This window comes from Tiliqua scincoides, chromosome 5 (assembly GCF_035046505.1).
Source record: "Tiliqua scincoides isolate rTilSci1 chromosome 5, rTilSci1.hap2, whole genome shotgun sequence".
Classification (NCBI taxonomy): Eukaryota; Metazoa; Chordata; class Lepidosauria; order Squamata; family Scincidae; genus Tiliqua; species Tiliqua scincoides.
The window spans coordinates 69,172,007-69,185,783 of NC_089825.1; positions in this window are offsets into that span (position 1 = coordinate 69,172,007).

The window sequence follows — 13,777 nt, forward strand, 5'->3', positions numbered from 1 at the left end:
TTGGTTCTTTACATACAGGTGGGGTTTCATCTTCAAACTTTGCCAAAATCATACAATTTTCAACAATTCTTAAAACCAGTAGGGTTCACTGTCTCTCTATCTTTATTCAGAACTGACTCTTACTCACATTTATTAATTTAATTATGAACTTCTTTGGAAAAAACAAGTTTTCATACTATCTTTATCAAAGAGTACATACAAACACTTAAATATGAGTGTATAGGCAAATGAATATGAGTGCATAGGCCCTGGTTTGGTAGAACTCTTATGTTTTAAACTCTTTAAATGGTTTTGCTAAACTACTTATTTACATCTTCTTTCATGGGTTTAACATGTTTTAAGAGTTCTTTTACTAACCTGTGCGAACTAATCCTTTTACACTTCTTTTAACACTCTTTTATATATCTTGTGACTTATTTTAGAGCTAAAATAAGGTTTTGTGACTTTCCTACATTTCAACATTGTACTCTGCACATTCTCTTGGTAACTTCTTGTTTTGTTAATTTTTCATAAACCTACTACTTTGCATCATACTGTTTCTTCCTAAACTGCTCTCTGTACTTGCTTACTAAACTCTTCCTTCTGTTCTTATCACACACTATGGGACTTTACACTTTTCATAGATGTATTCTTTTGAGGGATGTATAGTTTTGTATTTTAATTCAAAACAAATTAAACTTTATTATAGAAAGGGCTCCTAATAAGAAATACCTTTAACCCAATTTTAGCAAAATTCTATTTTTAACCTGCTTACAGATATGGCTCTTCATTTAATGTTGCAAGTGAATCCTTTGGTTCATGGTTGCTGCGGACAAGACAAGAGTTTTATCTGTGAGGAACAACTTCTCCTACATTCCAGAGTTTGTGAGCTGGAATGGTTTTTTTACTTTTCTATGTTATTATTTAACTTTTAGACAATTAAAATTCACTTTTAAGCTACTATGCCTTCATATTGATTACACTTTTTAAAGACAATAGCCAAATATATTGGTTTTCTTTCTTTTGGAACTTTAAAGAATGGACGAGTGTCTTCTCAATTGGCATGGAAACCTGTACGCATGCCAATGTGGCCTGTCTCGCTCAGAATTGTATCAGTTCGTAAGTCTGGCCTCAGACTATTTTTAAGCATTTTATTTTTAGAAATCAGACTTCTCTTTATTATTGTAAATCCTCAGTACTCTTGTTCATATTCTACTAGGCCATCTAGGTTTAGGTTCAAAGGTCACCTTGCCTTAATCTGAACTAAAATGAGAGGATGTCTACCAGTCCTAATACTTCACTCTTTAGCCTTCTGGGTTGGTCAGGAATATGCATCCTCTTGAAAAGGCATGTTGGTGCCAGTAGAAGGTGTTCTGGTATGGCGATGCCAAAGCATTCAGGTTTTGCTGTTAATTGTCTACCCCAAACTGAAAATTATTGACCATAAGAATGCTCTAGGAAGGTGTGGTGTCAATTCGTGAAAGGAGGTGCAACATGACTGTACAACATGGTGGCTTTAGATCCCACCATTTGCTGGTCAGTGTTGGTTAGTCAACTTCATATGAACTGCTGTAGTAGAAATGTGCTTAAGAACATAAGAAGAGCCCCACTGGATTAGGCCAAAGGCCCATCTAATCCAGCTTCCTGTATCTCACAGTGGCCCACCAGATGCCCATCTAATCCAGCTTCCCGTGTCTCACAGTGGCCCATCAGATGCCTCAGGAAGCACACAAGACAATAAGAGACCTTCATCTTGGTGCCCTCCCTTGCACCTGGCATTCTGAGGTAGCCTCCATCTAAAATTAGAAAGTTGCACATGCCCATCACATTTTGTAACCTGTGATGGACATGTCCTCCAGAAATTTGTCCAATTCCCTTTTAAAGGCATCCAAGCCAGATGCCATCAGCACATCCTGTGACAAGGAGTTCCACAGGCTAATTACATGCTAGATAAAGAAATATTTTCTTCTGTCTGTCCTAACTCTCCCAACACTCAGTATTAGTGGAGGTCTCCTTGTTTATGTGTTGTGTGACAGGGAAAAGAACATCCCCTATCCACTTTATTGATACCCTGAATAATTTTGTATGTCTCATTCATGTCCCTCCTCAGGTGCCTTTTTTCTAGACTAAAGAGCCTCCTCGTATGGAAGGTGCCCCATCCAAGTAATCATTTTGGTCACTCTCTTCTGCACCTTTTCCATTTCCACTATATCTTTTTTGAGATGTGGCAACCAGAATCTGGCCTGCCTGTTCCAGCACAAGATAGCATTGTGCTCTTAATTCCTTGGTCAGGAGGGGCCATTCAAGCAGTGATCTGTCCGAGGGCTTCTGCTATGAAAACAGTTGCAAAGAACTTATTCAATTTCTCTGCCATCTCCATCTTCTTTTATCTCCCCTTTCCTTTTCTCACTGTCCAGAGGGCCACTGCTTCTCTGGCAGGTTTCCTGCTTCTAACATATTTGAAGAAACTTTTATTATTCCCCTTATTGTTGCTGGCCATATGTTCCTCCAAGTGTTTCTTGGCCTCCCATATCATCTTCTTACATTTCTTTTGCCACAGTTTATGTTCCTTTTTTTTCTCCTCCTTAGGGCAAGACTTCCATTTACGGAAGGAAGCTTCCTTGGTAACTTTCGTTAGCCATGCTAGCACCCTCCTGAACTTAGTCGAACTGTTTTTCCTCTGTGGTATACATTTCTGCTGGGCCTCCATTACTGTTGTTTTAAGCAGCCTCCATGCACTCTGGAGCAATTCAAATCTTTTTACCTTCCCTTTCAAATTTTCTAACCATTCTCATTTGGGGGAAGTCTGCCTTTTGAAAGACAAGCGTTTTTGTGTCAGAATTGCTTGGTTGGCACTCTTCCCCCAACATGCATGGCAAAACAGATTGCAGCATGGTCACTGTTGCCCAATGGCTCAGTAACATTTACATCTCTAACCAGATCCTGAGTACCACACAATATCAAATCCAAAGTCACCTGTCCTCTGGAGGGTTCCATGACTAGCTGCTCTAAGGAACAGTCATTTAGCAAATCAAGAAATCCGGTCTCTCTTTCATGACCAGAGCATGAATTGACCCAGTCAATATGAGTATAATTGAAGTCCCCCATTATTACAACCCTGTCTCTCCTTGACGCCTCCCTAATTTGTTTCCTCATTTCAAGGTCCCCTTCAGGTTTTTGGTCCAGAGGACAATAGCATACCTCCAGTATTGCATCACTCTTCTTGCTTGATAATTTAACCCACAGAGATTCTATGGTGGATTGGATGCGCCTTCAATCTCTAGTTTGCTGGATTCTATCCCATCTTTAACGTAGATGGTTATCCCACCTCCAACATGCCCCTCTCTCCTATAGAGATTATAGCCTAGGAATGCGGTATCCCACTGATTCTCCTCATTCCACCATGTTTCTTTTATGCCCACTATATCAATGTTTTTCCTTGTCACCAAACATTCCAGTTCTCCCATCTTTGCTTGGAGACTTTGGGCATTTGCATAAAAGCACTTGTATATGGAGTCCCCCAAGATGGGCTGCTTATTTGCTCCTTTATCCCTGTAGAGCCTCTCATTCTGCTGAACCAGCTATCACTTCCCATCATGCTTCCACTCCCAATTCCTATTCTGTCACTACCTCATTGTTCTCTAACCTCCCCATTCTCATTCCATAGAACTGAGAAGTTCTGAACCGGATGCCCCTCAGCTCCTGTCAGCTTTCCCCCAGGATTCATTTTAAAAGCTGCTCAGCCATCTTTTTAATGTTATGCGCCAGTAGTCTGGTTCCATTTTGGTTCAAGTGAAGCCTGTCCCTCTTGTACAGGCTGGGTTTGTCCCAAAATGTTCCCAGAGCTCCACCTACTTAGCTGGCTCTGCGTGTGGAACAGGTAGCACTTCTGAAAACACTACTTATGGGCTCCTGGCTTTGAGCTTCCTTCCGAGCAGCCTAAATTTGGCCTCCAGGACCTTCTGGTTGCATTGCCCCACAATGTTGGTGTCGACATGCACCACAACAGTTACCTCCTCCCCAGCACTCTCTACCAACCTATCTAGATGAGACATGATGCCCGAAACCTTTGCACTAAGCAGGCAAGTCACCATGCAATCCTCATGGCCATCACAGACCCCCCTCTATAGTCCTGACAATCACCCACTACAACAAGCCTCCAACCCTCCTCCCACTAAGGAGTATCCACTGGCCTGAGTGCTGACCCTCTGGGGGCATCTTCACCAGCCTCCCCTCTCCCCTGCTGGTTTGTCCTTTTTTTAAAGGAGAAGGGGCGTTCATTATCTCTGTTGGAAAAGCAATGAAATGCTCACAGTAAGTCCCATTATGTTCAATGGGTCTTACTCCCAGGTAACTACATAGAGCTGAGGTAATCAATCTGAGGTGTGGCTAGCCTCCAGGGGCCTCTGTGAGGCATCTGGGGGAGAGAGGTGGCCTTAGCTGCTCTGCTGCATGTGCTGCCTGCTGACTTGCTGCTTTTCTGCAGCTGTGCAGAGGTGGGTGGGGCAGCGTGAGGTGGGGAGGGCTGTGAAACATGGTGGGGGGAGATGGGAGAGAAGGCTGGCTGGGCAGCAGCAGAGCTGCTGCACCTCATCAGAACAGGGCCTGCTCCTGGCAGACTTCAAACTGGAGGGGGAAGAGTAAGTACAGGCAGTGAAGCGCTTTCCTCCTCTTGGGAAGGAACAAGCCCAGCCTGCTGGGGGTGTGTGTGTCCAAATACCACAGCCTGCATTCCTCTGTCTTGCTTGGGGGGAATAGGGGTGGCATCTGCATATTGGGGTGTACTTGTGTGAGCATGCCCCATTTACTTTGTGGTGAGTTGTAATGTTGCTCAGTGTGGCTGTAATCCTTTCCATACTTTCCTGGGAGTAAGCCCCATTGACTAAAATCTACCTACATAGACCTACATAGGCTTGGGGTCTGTGTCAGCTTAACCCAGGATCTTCACCTTTCTCTTTTTCCTTCCCCTTCAAAAAAGAAAAAAGCCACTCTTGATGGTTTTGTCTCCAAAAATTGATTAAAAAATAAAAATATCCATTCCTTTTCAGCCATCCCCCTTTTTCCTCCTGCCTCCTTGGGGGGGGGGGGGTACTTCCCATGTTGGCTGCTATTGTAAGACAAAAGGCACAATCCTAGCTAGGTCTACTCAAAAGTAAGTCCTATTGTGTTCAATGGGACTTACTCTCAGGAAAGTGAAGTTAGGATTGCAGCCAAACAGTCTCTGGGTCTCAGTTTGCAATTAGCAGATACACACAAAACAAAGTCTTCCCCTCCCCCAGCAAATTCATCACTTTCCCCCTTCCCTTTCCAAAACCCTCCAGGTGTGCTGCTAACAAACTCAGGGCACAATCCTAACCAGGTCTACTTAGAAGTAAGTCCTATTTTTGTTCAATGGGGCTTACTCTTGGGTAAGTGTGGTTAGAATTGCAGCCTCAGAGTGCTGGCATCTGATTTTTGTTTCTAGTGTATAATTATAACACCTTCATCCCCATTTTGGGGGTAATTGAGGTGGGGTGTTGTAATGGGGAGCTATGGCCAATGGCCACAAGGATCAGGGGATCTGTGGGCCAGAAAAGTTCGAGAACCACTGATAGAGGATTGCAGCCTGAAAGTCAGCTCCTTCCATTAAGAACTTTTTTTCCCCCACTAGAAGTGTGCATCCTCTGGAAGGAGGGGCTTGGGGGCCTTAGCTGTCTGGAAAGGAGCCCACCCCAGGCAAAGCCTGGGCAATGAGGGGTAGGTAGTCTGGGGTGACTTTTTGAGAAGTCCCTGGCACAGTAGAAAGCTGTTAGGCACCCTCCCCCAACACACACACACACACACACACGCACACACACACACACACACACACACAACTGATACACATTAGAACCAAAGTGTGAACAAACATTCCTTTTCAGTTCATTATCATGTTTAATGTTAAGCACCAAAAAAAAGGGGTGGTGGGTGGGGAAAATTAAAGGATGCTTCATGGTGAAACTACTGGGAGGAGGAGAGAACAGAGGCAGCTCTTCAACTTCTCTTCTGTTGCTTTGACATGAGAGAATCCTAGTCTCTCCAACCTTGAACTTAATTAGATTCCCAGAGCTTCTCCCTGGTGCAAAAAGAACAACTGGATTCTTGCCTGTCGTAGAATGTCACTGTTAAAGGCATAGGAGACATGTGGGGATGGGACCCAAAGCAGGCTCCCACGTAAGTGTGGTATGGCCTTGCTGGAGAAGCAGAAATCTGGCTAAATGATCCTGCTTGGGCACAAGCCTAACCAGCTCTACTCAAAAGTAAGTCCTATTTTGTTCAATGGGGCTTACTCTCAGGAAAGTGTGGTTAGGATTGCAGCCTTTGCCTCCTAGCCTGGGCTAGCCCTGGAGTTTCCTGCCAATTTCATGAGTGCTGTGCACATTTTAGGAAGCATGGCCACTCTGCCAATCAAAGCTGTTTGAGTGTGTTTGTAACTGATAAGCTGCACCTTTGCTTTGTGTCTGATTTAAATAACATATGAGGGCATGTTCATTTTCTGGGCATATTTGCTTAGGAGAGATCTGTGTTTGTCAAATGCAAAACTAGAAACATAGGGAACTATGCCCCAGAAAAGAAGGTTGTGTTTTATGACAGGCTTGCAGGATTAGATGCACTGATTTTAGTCCCTGAAAAATATCCTGTGCAAATGCACCATTCTGAGCATTATGGATTTCATATTATAATGATAACAAATGGCATATCTATCTCTATGGACCCAAACACCTTTACCTTGTAAGTAAATTTAATTTATTTCAGTGTTTCCAAATAAATATGCTCAGGATTATGATTTATGGGCAACTTTTTACATTGAGTTTTAAAGAGACAGAACACTTTAGGATGCAGTTGTCTCTGAGAGAATGCTTTTGATCAGATATTTTCAGAGTTCATAATGCTACTTAAGACAGGACTGTATGTGTGGGAGATGTGCCAAGATCGTAAGATATTCATGATCCTGTGACAACTTAAGGCCCAATCCTATCCAATTTTCCGGTGCCAGTGCAGCTATGCCAGTTGGGCACTTCATTCTGTGGTGGGGAGGCAGACACAGAGGCCTCTTCAAGGTATGGGAACATTTGTTCCCTTACTTTGGGACTGCACTGCAACTGCACTGGTGCTGGAAAGTTGGATAGGATTGGGCCCTAAAGCTGCAATCCTAACCTCACTTTCCTGGGAGTAGGGCAGGAGGTCTGGTCTAGAGGGTAGAACAGCTGTTAGCCTGAAGATAAACATCAGAAGGTTGCCAGTTCGAGGATACCAGCAGCTCCCTGAACAGCTGAGAATGGTGAGACCTTGAAGCAGCTGACTAGCCAAGCTGAGTCATTCCACCTGCTCTTGGTATGAGCAAGAAGCATCTTAGCTAGCCTGCGTGGGAGAACTGGAGGCCAGAAGTGAGACCAAACCAGGAAGATCCATTCTGAAATGTTGTTGGTTCTTGAAAGAAAGACCATCTATAATTATAAAAATCCCCTTGAGGGATTTAGATATGCCTGCCTATGTAAAGCGCCTTGAATAAAGTCAGAGGAGTAATCCGATGACCAGAAAGGCGGTATATAAATGCCAAGTTAGTATTAGTATTAATTGAACACAATAGGACTTACTTCTGAGTAGACTTGCTTAGGATTGTGCCCTAACAAAGTAATGTGGCACAAGTTTTTGTAAGCTAAAGTTATTTCATCTACCATTTTTACATTAATATCTTCTATAATACAGTAATAATAATAAATTTAATTAAATCATGGGGGGTGCCAAAATGTTAGTTTGCTCCAGGGTGACAGATGGGCTAGGTACGCCACTGGGAGTATCTTTAGTGCAACTGAATATGTGCCCATCCCCTGAGGAAGGGGTCTCCTCTAGAGAATCATTTCTCTCTTCTCTAGAATGATGTTCTCCAACCCTGAGACTTCCTACCCCAGCAGCTGGGGAGCTACTCACCTGAGGGTGGGACGGTACCTGCACATCCCTGGAAGTCTCATGGTGGTCCCTCTCCACCTACCTCTGCTTCTCCAGGTTGGCAACCAAGGTTTTGAGGGAGCAGACCTGTTCCCTGCGTTTCTAGAGCTCCTTGCATTGAGTGCACACTCATGACTTCTTCCCATAGGCATATAGTCATAGATGTTACACAGTTTGACATTTAAATTCCCACTTGGCTCTTTGCCAAAATTGCAAATGCCCTTCCTCTTTTCTTTTATGGGAAAGTGGAAACTCTGAAAATATGTCTCTCTTCTGTCACTAGAATTAAATTAGATATTATAGAATGGTGTCTCTTCTACAGAATTCAAAACAGTGGAAGCATTTTTAAATAAAATGCAGTGGTGTGAGCTGCGGGTTCCTGGTAATCATTGCCTAAAAATTAGAAACCATTGGCAGCACAATCACCCAGACACACTTATTTTTCTTACATTAAATTTGTTAACTTTTTGACAATTTATGATTTATAACTGTGTTGTATTGGGCAAGAATTTAGCAGCTCTTGTAGAACTTCCTGTCAGGTGTTTAGAAGGAATAATTGAGCTGGCATTTTGGCTCAGAAGTAGAGTTGAGGATGGGTATGTTGCCCAAGGCTCACAAAGGACAAGTTATACTGCATTACTCAGAGCTGGAGCATTTTGCGTGTTTCAATGGTAACTTGGCACTTAATGAATAAATCCCTGCCCCTTGAAAGCATCTTCCATTAGTAAGTATGATACATGTTTGGGCACTGCTGTGTTGCGTCAGTTGTCAATACAATGTAGAAAATGCTGTTTTTGTGAGTTTAAAGTCTGATCCCATGTACTATCTAACTTCCTCCCTTTGTAGAATAAAGAGAATATGAAATGAACTTTTGATGAGTTGTACCACTGGTCAGTGATCTAGCTCATCTCCAATGGCTGGCTGTGGCTTCCCAGGCTCCAGGTTGTACTTTTCCCCAGCCTTACCTGGAGATTTCAGAGACTGAGCCTGAGATTTTTTTGCAAGCAAGGTGTGCAACCACTAAGCTAGAGCAAAAGATTCTTCCTCTTAAAAGCCTTCTTCTGACTTCTCTCTTGTTTGTTGCACAAAACACCCACAAGCACATACTAGCTTTTAGGGTTATTTCAGATATTTTGCCTCTGTCTGTATGATGTCTTCTAACACTGATAAGAACACTTTTAATTAGGTATTGTTGTGGCAATGGGGGGAGCCCTGGTACCAATTCCATTCTTTTCCCCATGCACCCTTAATCAAGATTGGTAGACTCTACTGCCACCATGAGGACAAAAACCAACCAGAGGGAGACTATCCCTGGAAGCCTCTTTCCCAATCACATACAGGTTGCCTCATTATCCATGGGTGTTCTGTTCTGGAACCCCGTGGATAAAAAAAATCAGTGGAAAAATAGCTTTAAAGACCTACTCCCGGGTTTCTTGCTCCTCCTTTGTTGCACCACAATTCATTGGTATATAGACACTATACTGCCTTCAGCCACTAGATGGAGTGAATAACATGAATATTCACTGTATTTCAGATTTGCACTTCTAAATATACATTAAAAGCAAGCATGCTGCTATATTTTTAAAGCTGAAATACCCTTTTTTGGCTTTGCCACAGCTCCTCCCCACTGGGCCTCATGCCTGCTTAAGGCTGATTAGTTTCCCTTGTTAAACTCCCAAGTGCAGCAAGCAAAAGTCAGAGTCCAGTCTCAGTCCACAGATTCCAAGTAAGTCAGTCCAATCAGTTAGAGTTGCCAAATCAGAGTCCAGAGCCAATAAGCGAAGTCACAGTCCAAGGTCAGATTCCAGGTAGTCAGAGTATCCAAGTTAAAGTCATTAAGCCAAGTCACAGTCCACAATCAGATTCCAAATTCAATAAGCCAAGTCAATCTCCTCTCCTACCTACACACCTTCTACAACCCACAAACCCTTCCTGCCTCAGGTGCTCCTTATATCCCTGAGGGCCCTATTGCCTTCAGGTGGCTGCAGCTGTACAGCACACTCTGCTGGATGCCCAGGCCTTACCCTTAAAGGGGTCACTGCTGACACCACATCTAACTCCTCGCCAGATCTTCTGCGATTCTAATACAGGTACCCACCTCCTCAGTCAATTCTGAAGGACTGATACTTGACATTTCAGTATTACAACCTATTCAACCTTGGTTATGCCAAAGGGTATGATTTTGGGGGCAGTTCTAGGTTTTTCATCTTGACTTTGGAAATGTGAAGTCAGGCTCTGGGAACACTTCATGGTAAATGGAACAGAACTCTGTTGCAATGCTCTTTGCCAAATTGCAATCACCGCAGTATTTTTTTGAAGGCATGTGGCACTGCATATGATTTGCGACTCGGGCATGAAGTTCTGTATTAAATCTCATGTTTTAATCTCTGAGTTCCACTGCACTTGATGTCTGTCTTACTGCAGTTCATGCAGCTCTCCACTAGAGGCTGCTGGTCTGCTTGTAGACCTTCCTATGGATGGCTCCTTGCTGTGTTTCTTTGCTAGTGTTTTGCACAAACAGGAGCATAAGGATTCTTTGTTATGAGGAAGGTAATACAGAACTGGCACACAGAGAGGTTATAAGGATGATTGGGAGAATGTATACGAAGCATTTTAAGAAAATCGCCATGTAATTGCATCTACATGCAGTGGACATGGCTGCACTATAAACATAAACCAATTTCCATACAGTCTTACAGGAATGGCTCCCAATTAAGGTGTTTTAAAAATTCCACATCACTGTTATAGGAGCAGCTTTTTCATTAGTTCTTCCCACACTTTTGTTGTAATGTTTGAAGGCCCACAACCATGTAAGCAACAACACTGTATGGTGCTCCGCTCCACCCACATTGCTGCAGGACTCCATGTTACTATTGTACAGTGAAAGGAGCCCCCCAAAACAACTTCTGTGCTGCTGCTGTGATAGGCAAAGGGCACCTGAGTAACTTTAGAAATACTAGGGCTCTCTAGCACTTTCATCATCCATTTATAAAATCACTAGTTGTAATCACATGTTGTAAGCCGCCTTGAGTCCCTTCGGAGAAAGGCGGGTAAAAATAAAGTTATTATTATTATTATTGATAATAAATCACTAGGGGGGGGAAAGGGGGAAATTCCTCAAAAAGGAGCACTTGAAAATGAGCAAACTTTGAATTTATAATGAGCAAAATTGGACAGAATGAGTTTGGACCAGAAGCACTCAACTTAATGCAGGAGTGAAAATTTAAATGCCACTTCTCAACAAAAAAAATTTACGTAGGGATATAAATGGAACAACCATGAAAGTTATTTGTAGTGTAGGGAAGAGGCCATCAAAAAAACTGGTTATTTTTTGTGCAATAACTGCAACTGGAAAGTCTTTTTGCCTTGGGGAGTCTGTCCATAGTGAATAATTCCATCTGTTGTTGAACACAGAATAATATAGATATAGGTTCTGCAGGCACTGAAGAGTCCTTTGATCATTTGCTACAATTCTCTCCAACAAAATCATTTGAAAGACCATCTTTCTTCCCTGAAGCTAAACGGGTGTGCTTTTCCTAGATACTTTCATGCCATTATGTAAAAAAGAGAGCAACTTAAAAAATCTTGCTGGTGTTCATTGGTGAACAGTAGCAAAACAGTATAGGGCTGACTTTGACAGCATCAGAACTATTAACCAAGAAAACAATTTTTGAAAGGCTATGACTTCATGAGATGCCAGGCTTCAGAAATAAAGATAAAGAAGGAAAGAAGTGGGTATGTTAACTAGAAACAGTTTTCACTCATTTTTGATTAGACTGTTTAAAAGAAAAAATTAATTCTTGTCTTTGTGTGGTGGAATTTAGATTGAAAGCTCAGGCCTTGGACCACGACCACTTGTTTCTTATTTGTGCTATAGGCTTATAATCATAATAAGCAATTTCTTATTTTGCAATGAAGCTTGTCAGTAGGTAAATACTGATATTTCAGAAGGGAACACAAGGATTTATTTATCTATTTATTTATAGTAAATTAATACTATATATGAAAGACTTGTGGTGTTGAGTGATTTGAATGAAAATTCATGATGATGAAAAAATGTTCTCTCATGTTTAAGTTACTAGTTCAAAATAGGCATTTTAAAAAAATAGTTTACTTTAAAAAAAAAACAAACATTGTGAATTGCCACGGGAACTCCAGCTGAAAACCAGGATAAGAAACTAGTAAATTAACTATTCAACCAGGTAATAATTTTCTTCATAGAATGTAGTTGCTGATATTTATGCCCTAGGACAGGGATCGGCAACCTTAAACATTCAAAGAGCCATTTGGACTCGTTTTCCGGAGAAAAGAAAACCTCGGGAGCCACAAAAGCCTCTTGACATCTAAAATGAAGATAACACTGCATATATAGTTTTTTTTCTTTATGCTATGTATAAAAAAACTATAGTATGTTAAAATCAATGGGATTTCATTTGACTCCAAAGTGGAGTCAGGGGAGGGAAAAAAACAACTGACAGATGCTGCTTTGTGCTGAATCGAAGCAATGGGAAGACTTAGGCAGGCTTACTCAGAAGTAAGCGCTTCTCTGATTTCCATGGGGCTTCCTCCTAAGTCAGTGTGTGTAGTATTAGGATTGCATCCTCCACCCTCAGACTTCTTTTGGGAAGTCTGCCCTGTCGGTTTCAGAGGGACTGACTTCCATGATCAAGTGCACTGACCAGGAGAGAAATCGCAGGAAGGCCAGAGGGGCTGATTCCGGAGTCGGCTCCCAATCCTAAGCATGCCTACTCAGAAGTAAGTCCCATTCAGTTCAATGGGGTTTACTCCCAGGAAAGTGTGCACTCCCTGCAGGCACACTCCAGGGAGCTCCAGGGCTGGTCACACCATCTCTTCTGCAGTGGGGGGAGGGGCAACATTAAGGCAAAGGGCATAACGAAGCCTGCCAGACTCAGAGGGATGGAGCTGAAAGATCCCCCTGCCTGCTCTGTGCCGGGGGGGGGGAACAGCGCCAGGGTGAGAAGAGCCCAGCCTGGGCACAGGGGAGGTGCACGCGCACCTTGGGCTGAGCACTCCAAGTTGCGGGGAGGGGTCGGAGAAGGCTTCGGAGCGCAGCTTACGTATCTGCCTGGGAAATGCCTTTGTATTTTTACATAGTAATTAGTTTAGCAAAGGGGGTAACAGAGAGGCGCTCTGTCACCCCCCTTTGCCACTTTCACCCGCCCTTCCCCACTGAGCCCATGCGCCACCAGCTCTCCCTGTCTGGCCACAGGGGTCCCTGCAAAGCGCCTGCCACCAGCGGCCCTGTCCCGCGGTTCAGCCTCCTGCCGCTGCAGGGAGAAGGAAGGAAGGGCGCAGGGAAGAGGTGCCCGGCTGCCCCCCGCACCTGCTCGCAGTGGGGCGCGGAGAGCAGGTGCGGGAGAGCGCCGCTGCCCCTTCCTTTGATGCCCTTCCCCGCTGAGCCCATGCGCGGCCGCGCCAGCGCTGCCAGCTCTCCCTGCCCAGCCACAGGGGTCCCTTCAAAGTGCCCCCCACCAGCGGCCCTGTCCTGCAGTGCCTGCTCGCAGTGGGGCACAGAGAGCAGGTGCGGGAGAGCGCCACTGTCCCTGCCTGCCGAAGGAGCTGCTGTGGGCGAGGGCAGCACCCCGACCCCGCACTCACCAGCAGCCAGTGCCCGCAGCACATCGTGCTGGAGAGAGGCACCCTCAGGGCTGGGCTGGCTGGGCGGCGGCTGCGGGGAAGGCGTCCCGCTTCCAGCCCCCACTTGGGAGCCGCAGCAGACCGCTGAAAGAGCCGCATGCGGCTCTAAAAACACAGGTTGCAGACCCCAGCCCTAGGAGTATCTTCTTAAACTGACCTTTAAAATATGTAA